Source organism: Calidris pugnax, unplaced genomic scaffold (genome assembly GCF_001431845.1).
Source record: "Calidris pugnax isolate Ruff unplaced genomic scaffold, ASM143184v1 scaffold44, whole genome shotgun sequence".
In the NCBI taxonomy this organism is placed as follows: domain Eukaryota; kingdom Metazoa; phylum Chordata; class Aves; order Charadriiformes; family Scolopacidae; genus Calidris; species Calidris pugnax.
The window spans coordinates 17698548-17707427 of record NW_015094506.1 but is presented as its reverse complement, the minus strand read 5'-3'; the positions used below and the strand labels follow the sequence as shown (position 1 = coordinate 17707427).

At 36.9% G+C, this 8880-nt stretch overlaps 1 protein-coding gene across 1 annotated transcript in view; it reads left to right on the top strand.

The window, feature by feature from the left end:
- Positions 1–569: 569 nt before the first annotated feature.
- Positions 570–8880, top strand: part of NAV3 (neuron navigator 3) — a 448741-nt gene continuing 440430 nt past the window's right edge. The window contains exon 1 of the mRNA XM_014963931.1: positions 570–601. The gene's annotated coding sequence lies outside the window, so the exon portion shown is untranslated. The remainder of the gene's footprint in view (positions 602–8880) is intronic.

The window sequence follows — 8880 nt, the reverse complement described above, 5'->3', positions numbered from 1 at the left end:
GTAAAATTTGATGTTTATTCTTGTTGCATATGGACAGCAACTCAAAAAGAAAGGCAGTTAGTTGCTCTTCAGAGGTATGGAAAGAGGGAAAGTAGCTCTTGCTAGTATAACGCACTGTGGTGAAAAGAAAACCTATTTAGTGGCTGGCTATCTTAAAATTACATTACTACAGAAAAAGGTCTTTGAAAATAGAACATTTTCCTCTATTTAAGATGCCATCCATGTTACAAAATATGAGAGCTGTATTGTTAGCCTCTAGCTTTAGGAAGTATTTCGTGAGACCTTACGAACTTGTGTTTTAAATTTGGGGTTATCTTGGATTTGGGTAAATGCAGTATTTCAGAGTAACTTCTCTGTTCACTTTGAGTTTATTTTGGGGACTATGGCCATATTTTTAAAAAGAAGCTATGAGGTCATAAGACTTTTATGAAATAGGCCATTGATGGAAAAAGCTTAGGATGAAGCAGCTTTCATGTAGGCAGTGTTGGAGAGGATTTTGGCACAGAAGCAGCACCCACAGCAACTGTGAAGATCAGCGTGTCTTCCATTTCACTGTCTTGGAGCACTGCTTGGTAAGGAGATGTCAGCTGGCAGTAATCAGGTACTGAGACTTTTAAGATTCATGGATTTTTGGTATTGAGAGCTTAAAAAGTGTATGGCTTTAGTTCTTGCTTTCCATAAAAAAGAATCTTACCAGAAGTAGTTAAATCGTGTGTTCTCCCATGTTATTTATTCTTTCTCTCTGTTAGTAGTAGTAATGTCTCTTTTATTTGTTGAATCTAGCCTGATGGCAACAAATTACGATTGTTGTGTGAAAGGGTCAAATAGTAGTCTAGCACTAGTGTCAGTCATCTGAGTAGTGGCTGATGAAAGGACATCGGGACATCTTCTAAATATCCTGCATTTATGTTTTGAGAGGTATACTGGCTTGTGTTGAGGACTGTCAGGTTGCAGTGTAGATGAATGGCTGTTATCTGAGACATTGGGCTACTTGGCCGGGGAGGGGGGAGAGGGAGGGGAGAGAAGAGCAGGAAAAAAAAATTAAAATTATAGAGCATTGTTTTAAGATGCTCTTTGCTGCTGCTACTTTAAAAAAAAAAAAAAAAAACCCCAACCAAAAATGTAGAAGCTCTATTTTGGTTTTAAATTTTATTGGCAGTTTAACTTTCTCCCCTTGCCTGACCTTTCTTCCTGGGTCTCTCCATCTGCTTTGGTTAATGCGATAGCTGTTTTCTCCTGTCTTGTAGTTCTCTTAAAAAACCTTAGTGGGGTTAAGTCTGTACTTGCCAAAATCAATCTGTATGATTTACTTGGTTGTTCTATTTTTAGGTTGCTTCCTGCTCTGTGGGAGATGCAACAAGCAGAACCCTCATTTCTATGCAGAATCATAAATTCTGTAGCATTTCCAGTGCATATGCTCCAAGTCAGGCAGAACAGGGAATTGTACCTTTGCCTGCTAGATCCAAACTGAAAGTTGGGCTCAGCAGGACACAGGCATATGCTTTTCTTATTTCCCCCAGGCACCTTTGGACATAGATGTCAGATTAATATAACCTGCTTCAGAATCTGAGAAGTGTGGGGATTTAGCTGTCTTTTGAGCACTTTCTTTGGAACTGAGACTACCTTGAAGATATATGTTAGTTTTTTGCATTGTGAGAGGGGAAGAAATTATCAGTACGTGGAAGGCCTTGTAAATTTTGATGGGGAAAGAGTGAAATGCCTTAGAGACATGAGCAGTAACAGGGCATGATCTGCACGGGAACTTGGACAAAGTGTTTAGTGTGATGAGATATTTGTAGGTCTTTGCAAATCTGGGTCTACTTGTAAATGAGTGTCTTAAGTAATGTGGTGATAAATAGTTTCCTATGCATTGAGTGGATTTCTCCATGATTTTAACTGAATACTGCTAAAATTCTCAGGAAGGGGACTTTGCTCTTTGTTACATAGCACAGGAAATCATGGTCTTGCCAGAGTTTCATGATGATACCACAGAATAGATATAGAATAATAACTTTCAATCAAAGAAGCGTTGTAGTAGGTGCTTTCCAGACCACAGCAGAAAGTGATATCCCAGAAAGAAGCAGAGAAATTATGGAGCTGTTTCTTGCTGATGCCATTGAGAATTCCAGGCTCACAGTTCCTTTGAATCAAGCTGCATAAATACAGTTATAACTTGCATTAATGGGAACTGCTTGCATCCAAGCACCTGTAAAACTGTTGGACAGCAAATTGTTTTTAGGTTCTTGTTGTGGCCAGTAAAATGAATAGCTACTTAAGCTTCTAGAGTGTTCATCAGTCTTGGACTTCTGAGCTGTAGAGAAAGTTTTTAAAGGGCCCAAATAATTAAGAAACTAGTAATCATTATCATATACCATCCTTCACATCTCAAGTAATTCACAAATTTGGGCAGTAGCTTGATCTGTTGGAGACATTGTCTTTGTTTTCTCAGCCAATGTCGTCCTTAAGGAATAATATGGTGCATGATTTAGATCCTTAATTCTAATATAGGATTGTGATTCTTGATTATCATACAACTTATTTTGAAGGGAATCCATGGAAGCTTGTAAATGGCCATAAAAAAGTACAGTATCTAGGTTTATATTTCAAGAATTTTTGAAAATGTTGCCCAAGTATCTGATGGCATGAATTCTTAAGTAGAGGTACAAGTTTTTAGGGTGTCAGTAGACCTTGGTTAAATCCAAGGTCTTATGAATATGTCTCTCTTGTATCTTTTTCATTATTAACAATCCAGCCTCTGTAGATAATGATAATTTTCAAAGAGGGTTCTAGGTTTGGTTTTGCTGCTATTGTAGTGATAAAGTTCTTGTTGGCACCTGCCTACTTCTAGTTAGACTGGTTCTAGACCTTTTGTCGCTTCTCTTTACTACAGGTAACCAAAACTAGAATAAGAGTAATGCTTGTGAGAAACAGAAGGTAATGCTATGATTTCTTGAAATAGTAAGGTTGATTTCGTGCTCCATGTGATATTCTGTCTATGGCTAATCTATAAAATGTGTTCAAAGAGAATCAGTAATGTTTTGGAGAGCTTTTCTCCTATTTTCTTTTTGATTGATTATTTCATTTGGAAGGCAGCTCTGTAGGAAGTGAAGTGCAGTTTGTTTTTTGACTGTGCTGCTTCATGATCCTCTTTTCAGTTTAGAATCCGATTTGAAAGGAGAGATGTATTTTCTTCAGTCTTGCTGTGTTAATTCGAGCAACTGTTTAAAGAAGCAGTTGGATAGCATGGAAGGGGCTGGACCTTCTGGTGCGAAGGGTGAATGAGCAAACACACCGTTATCTGCAAAAATAATTATGATCAATTTCTGTGCCTGCTGAAGTGACGGAGATTTAGATAGGCATTGGGTTTCTGCCACAAATTAAGGCTTTCCAACAAGGCTTAGTAATGTGTATGTGTGTGTCTGTCTCTGTCTATCATAGTATGTGATACACGTCAAGCTCTTGCATAATCTTTGCCTTGAATAAATAGGGCACTTCAAAATGTGCTAGAGAGAATAGGCACTCTGCACACGGGGAGAGTGATGGACTTGATGATTTATTAGCCTCTTTCTATTGCTGGTTTTATTAGCCTATGATTTGGCCTATATATACATAGCTTTACTGTCAAAATAAGCCACTAGAATATGCTGGCCCAAGAAAAATGATTTACAAGAGAAGGAACCCTTTTATATTTGTCTGCATTTCAACAAATATTGTTATAAGATACTGCTACTAGTTTTTGCAACTTTGTTTTTCAGCTAGTAGACTGTATTTCCATTTCTTAAAATATTTCTTCCCATTTGAACAATAATTCTGTTTTAAAATTTCCATTGTTGTAATTCACATGCAATTAAAGTTCAGTGACTTAATAATATCCCTGTGCAAAAGCTGTTTGTATTCCATGATCCATAAAAAGAAACTTCCAAACTAGATTGAAACAGTTTTCTTACATATAATGATACTTTAACTGATGCTTAGCTTTAAACAAGTTTCTGTTTGCAGATGTCACGGCGCTTCAGTGCTGTGAAACAGTGTTTTGCTGACTACAAAGTGCACTGAAGATTGGTTTCTTAAGGCCTTTTTCACTCTACAAGTCACGTTTCTTTTTGTATGCCTCCATTGCAGATCAATTCATTCAAGTGACACAGTAACAAACCTTCAGCTCCTAATTATAGTTCTATCAGCTGAAAGGGTGATTTTAAGAAAAGCAGGATGCAAGCGATGGATCCTGTTGTGTGCAGAGCCACCATCGTAAGCTTTTATGTTTGTGCAATGGTAGCACTTGTATATTTATGTATATCTGCTCATATCTGCATGTAGAAACAGATCAGTTGTTTTTTCTGTTTTTTAAAAAAATACAGGGCCCCAACATGAATCATATTTTATGGATGAAGTTCATTTGAATTAGGTTTAATTTTTGTTCATTTACCTACAATTATCATTGCAATTTCCTGAAAATTACAGTTTAGTCAAGAGGGACTTCAGAATGAATAATAAAGGGGTGAATGAATGCAGCATGTATATTACAGTTCCAGCCATCTGCTATATGTTTATCCTGGGACTTTCTACTGCAATTGAATCAGTACTGGCAACTTTGTGAACCCATACAGCCTCTGACTACAGAAGCACAGGGGGAAATTCTGCTTTTACATATGCCTATGCTTAGGTAGTTGTTTGGTGTCAAGTGGTATACCAGTCTGACCTCCAAAGTTACCCTCTATGAATTATGTCAGTCTTAGCTTTTCAAATTTCAGAGGAGATTCATCTCTTTGGTAAGTTGTAACAGCGGGCTACTGTGCCCTTCAGGAAAAAAAAGATATCTTCGGATTATAATAGGGGAGAAACAGGTTTTGCTTGATTTCTCTGCTTGTGGCAGGGCACACCAGGATACTGATATTTGTTCTGGTGCTCCTCAGTTTGGAGGAAAAGTGTCGCAGCTGAACAAAATACAGAATTGCTTATGAATGCCATATTTGCTGCAATAGGAATATTTGATAGGGAGCATTTCTGTTAGTAATACTATGTCTCAGATATTAATTTATTGCTCTGCTAGGGAGTTTGCAGAAATTGAACTTGCACCTCAGAGTTGAGGTGAAAGTCTGGTCTCCTTCAAGCAGCTTCCATCCCTAAAGCAGGGAGGAAGAATAAATTCAGCCATAACAGCATTATCCTAAGGGGTAAAGGGAAAGTCTTTCAAAACCAGGAAGCCTATAATCATATCTAAAATCTGTAAATATTGAGCATTTCAACTCAGAGGCAAAAAGTATGTAATTATGTTTTGGATTGTGAGCTCTAAAGTTAGTTGTGTAGCTGCTGTGAACTTAAAAGTTGATTATTTTCCTGTCACGTTCATTGAAACGTGTGCTTTGTTTTTTCTTAGTCTAGCAAATGTTTAGATGCAACACAAACACAATGAAGCTGACTTCACAAATCACAATAGTGCAGAATTTTGCAATTGATTACTGTTACAGCTTTCCCAATTTTATGCTGCATAGAATTTACTCATTTCTTCTTGTGAGGGCATTTCTCTTTCTCCCAAATTACTGGTATTTTCTTAGTCTAATTAAATGCTTTCAAAATCACATAACAGAATTCAATTATAATAGAAAATTATTATTTTAGTTAAAATTTCTGGTCAAAATATGTTAGTGGTCTTCCAGTATGTCTGATTTCTTAATTCTGTAAATTTAAATAAATTTCTAGATCTTCTTTTGACATGTCAACACTTCTTTTGCATGTAGTACAGAAGGTACAGGTAATACAACAATAACTGTGAAAGCAATTACATATTTTGCAGAAAAATGTAGCATTTTATAGCTTTTAATTAGAAGAAAAAAGCAAATAGTCTGTTTTATATCTATTTCAAAGCAGATGTGAAGTGTTTCAACTTCTTAATCTTCACAGTGCCATTTGCCAAATGGGGCTTGGTTTACTTTTATTTTCATAATAAAAGCGAGATTGTGTGCTCTTTTCTTAATGCTTTAATATGACTTGTGAATGGTGCAGCTTTTCTTGTTTGTTTCTATACAAATCCTTGCTGCTTCTAGCAAATACACAATTGATTCCAAATAAATGCTATCATCTTAAAAATTACTTTTACGATCAAGTATAATCAAAAATCTAGGCAGCTAAGAAAGCATTGAGTCAACAAATAAACAACTTCCTGAAACTGGAAACAAAAGCATACCAAAAAAAAGAGTCAGATCTTTGCTTGAATACTCACCAAATTGCTTAGATCCAAATTTCTTAATGTAAGAATTTGTTTTTAATGGATTTTCATTATTTTCTAAAATTTAACTTACTTTAATACCTTTTTTTCAAATTCTCTTTCATTTAAGTAGCTTGCCATTGTGAAGCACGTCTTAGAATTGTCTTGTTTCAAAATTTCTGCCAGTGAAGTAAAGGTGCAGAGTAATGATTCAAACCCCAGTCAAGAACTGGTGACCCATGTTAACAGTAACTAATTATTGTGTTGACTAAATAATTTTTGCTTTAGTGTGCTCACAAATGAGAGTACTAATATAGCTTCAGGGAAAGCTGTATTAGTGTTAAGTATAGAGATATATATTAGTATAAGATTGAGGAACTTTAAACTCACTTCCTAGTATGAAGATTATTCTTTAATCAGCAGAAATACATGCTGAGATACGCGTGTATGCCTTCTCTTTATCCCACTTTCCTGATTTTGCCTTGAGGGATCCTAAGAAGTATTCTTCCATTTCATGCAGACTAAAAGTTTCTATGCAGAAATAATCTTTCTTTTTTCTGTCTGTCTCTCCTTGGCAGCTATTTTTGGTTGTGTTGGTTTTTTTTTTTTCATTTTGTTTTTTAAAAAGTAAGTATAGAAATAAATTTTAAAAAATCTAAGGGGAAAATAACACAAAGCCTCAGAAATATGATTAATACCAGATATATCCCTAGAGCAGCATGAAGTTACAGAAACCAAGCAGGATGTGTAATCTGTCTGGAAAGAAATTGTATTTCTTGCTTTAGCCTGGCTCCTGGTTGGTCTCTTCAAACTCTTGCAAACTTTAGACCAGAAAAGACCCTCGCTCTAACACAGGGGATGTTGCTCTGCCTCCTTGTTTAGGACCGTCTGTGCAATCTGCAGGTCTCTTTCCTTCAGGACATTTGGGAATGATCTTTGGATTGGACAGACTGAGCTGGTGGCAGCAGGAGCTTCTTGCAAGTGTTGACTTCCTCATCAACTTCAATCTCAATGCTGTGCTCAGTGAATCCAGTGCAGTATTTTGTTCTGTGTGTGCAGGTTAAAAGCTGGCAAATCTGGTGTGTGGATGGTAAATCTGTTACACGGGGTGGGAGGGATTGCACTGCTTCTCTAGGCTTTACAGAAGTTCTTGGGAGGTGCATCTTTGCCTTTAGTATTCAGCAATAAGGCTGTTAGAGGTGCTGTCTCGTGTTCATTTGATAAGAGTGAATCACTGTTCTGTCTGGCAGAACAGTCTGAAGAGCAGAGGTAACTGTGTGGTCTATCAAACACTTCTCCAGATAACTGGTCTGCAGGCAGTGAAAAAAATTTCTGTCCACTTTCCGTACTCATTTGGCTTTGTCAGTTGGTCAGTGTCCTCTTGTCAGCTGTGGAGGTTTCAGCAACGCCTTCTTGGTGAGGAGCAGTTCAGTGGTGCCATCCTGGCAGTGCCACTTCGTTACTGCCTTCTTCACCACCATGCTTTCCCTGTTCGTTTTTGTATTTAGGAGTGTGTGATGTTGCAAAACTACCTCAGATTCATATCCTTTCTCCCAGACAGATACTTTATTATGAAGAGGTGTTAACACTTTATACAGCACTTTCTGGTAATCTTCCCTTCTACAAATGAATCTTCTTGCATTGTAAGATCTGAGTTCATTTGTCTGAGACGTTTGTGGGTTTAGGACTATTAATTTTAGTGGGGGTTTCCTTACCCAAACTAAGCAGCAGTGCCTTGGCTTCACCAGAGCCTGAGCTCTACTGCTGAGAGCAATGTCTGGGCTCACGCAAGTTTGTTTCATGGCACAGAAATGTGGTTGGTTTCCTGCTTAGCACCCCGCTCATCTGTGCTCATGTATGCAGTCTTCCAGTATTTCATGCCAATGTCAGATTAAAACTGAGTTTCATTAAAGTTTTTCAATGCAAAATGAACTCTTAAATTATAAATATTTGAAGTGGAAGAAAAAAATAATCTGTATTAACAGGAATGCTTATTTTTTGTGTTTCTGTTACTTACTATGTTCTCCTGAGTGGATGTTTTCTTTATCACTTAAACTTGCATTTGTGTCCGAGCTCTATTATGTGGTTGAGGCCACTGCAATTGCATTGTTCATTTTTGCTTCTAAGGCTGTGATTTTGGATGCTACAGTTTCTTCCGACTTTTCATCCTCAGTAGTGTCATTAGGTACTCAAATATGCTTTACTGAAGTCTGTAAGCGTTCTTCGTTTGTTTAACTTAAAGTTGTAGGTATTCATGTAATAGATACTCAGCCTTCTAGTACAGGTCACTTATAGTTCTCAATTTTTTTAACTGCTATTGGGTATTAATAATGATTTTTTTGTATGACTGACTTCCATATATTAGCAGATTTTTATAGAAATCTCCAGCCTTCCAGGTAGTAATGTCATCTTTTTCACGCAATGAAAATGTCACTACATTTACCAGCAGTCAGTCTGACAAGTTTGAATGAATGAACGAATCTGTTTTGTTTTGGTTTTCTGGGTGGTGGTGGTTGGTTTTGGTTTTTTGTTGTGGTTACTTTTTTTCTTTTGGGTTGTTTTGTTTGGGGTTTTGTTTCTGTTTTTAGCTTTAATGGTCAGTTGCACATCTTTTGTGGTGTTTGCAAACGAATACTTTGGAAGCAATGTACAGCTATGGAAGCATGTCTTCATAA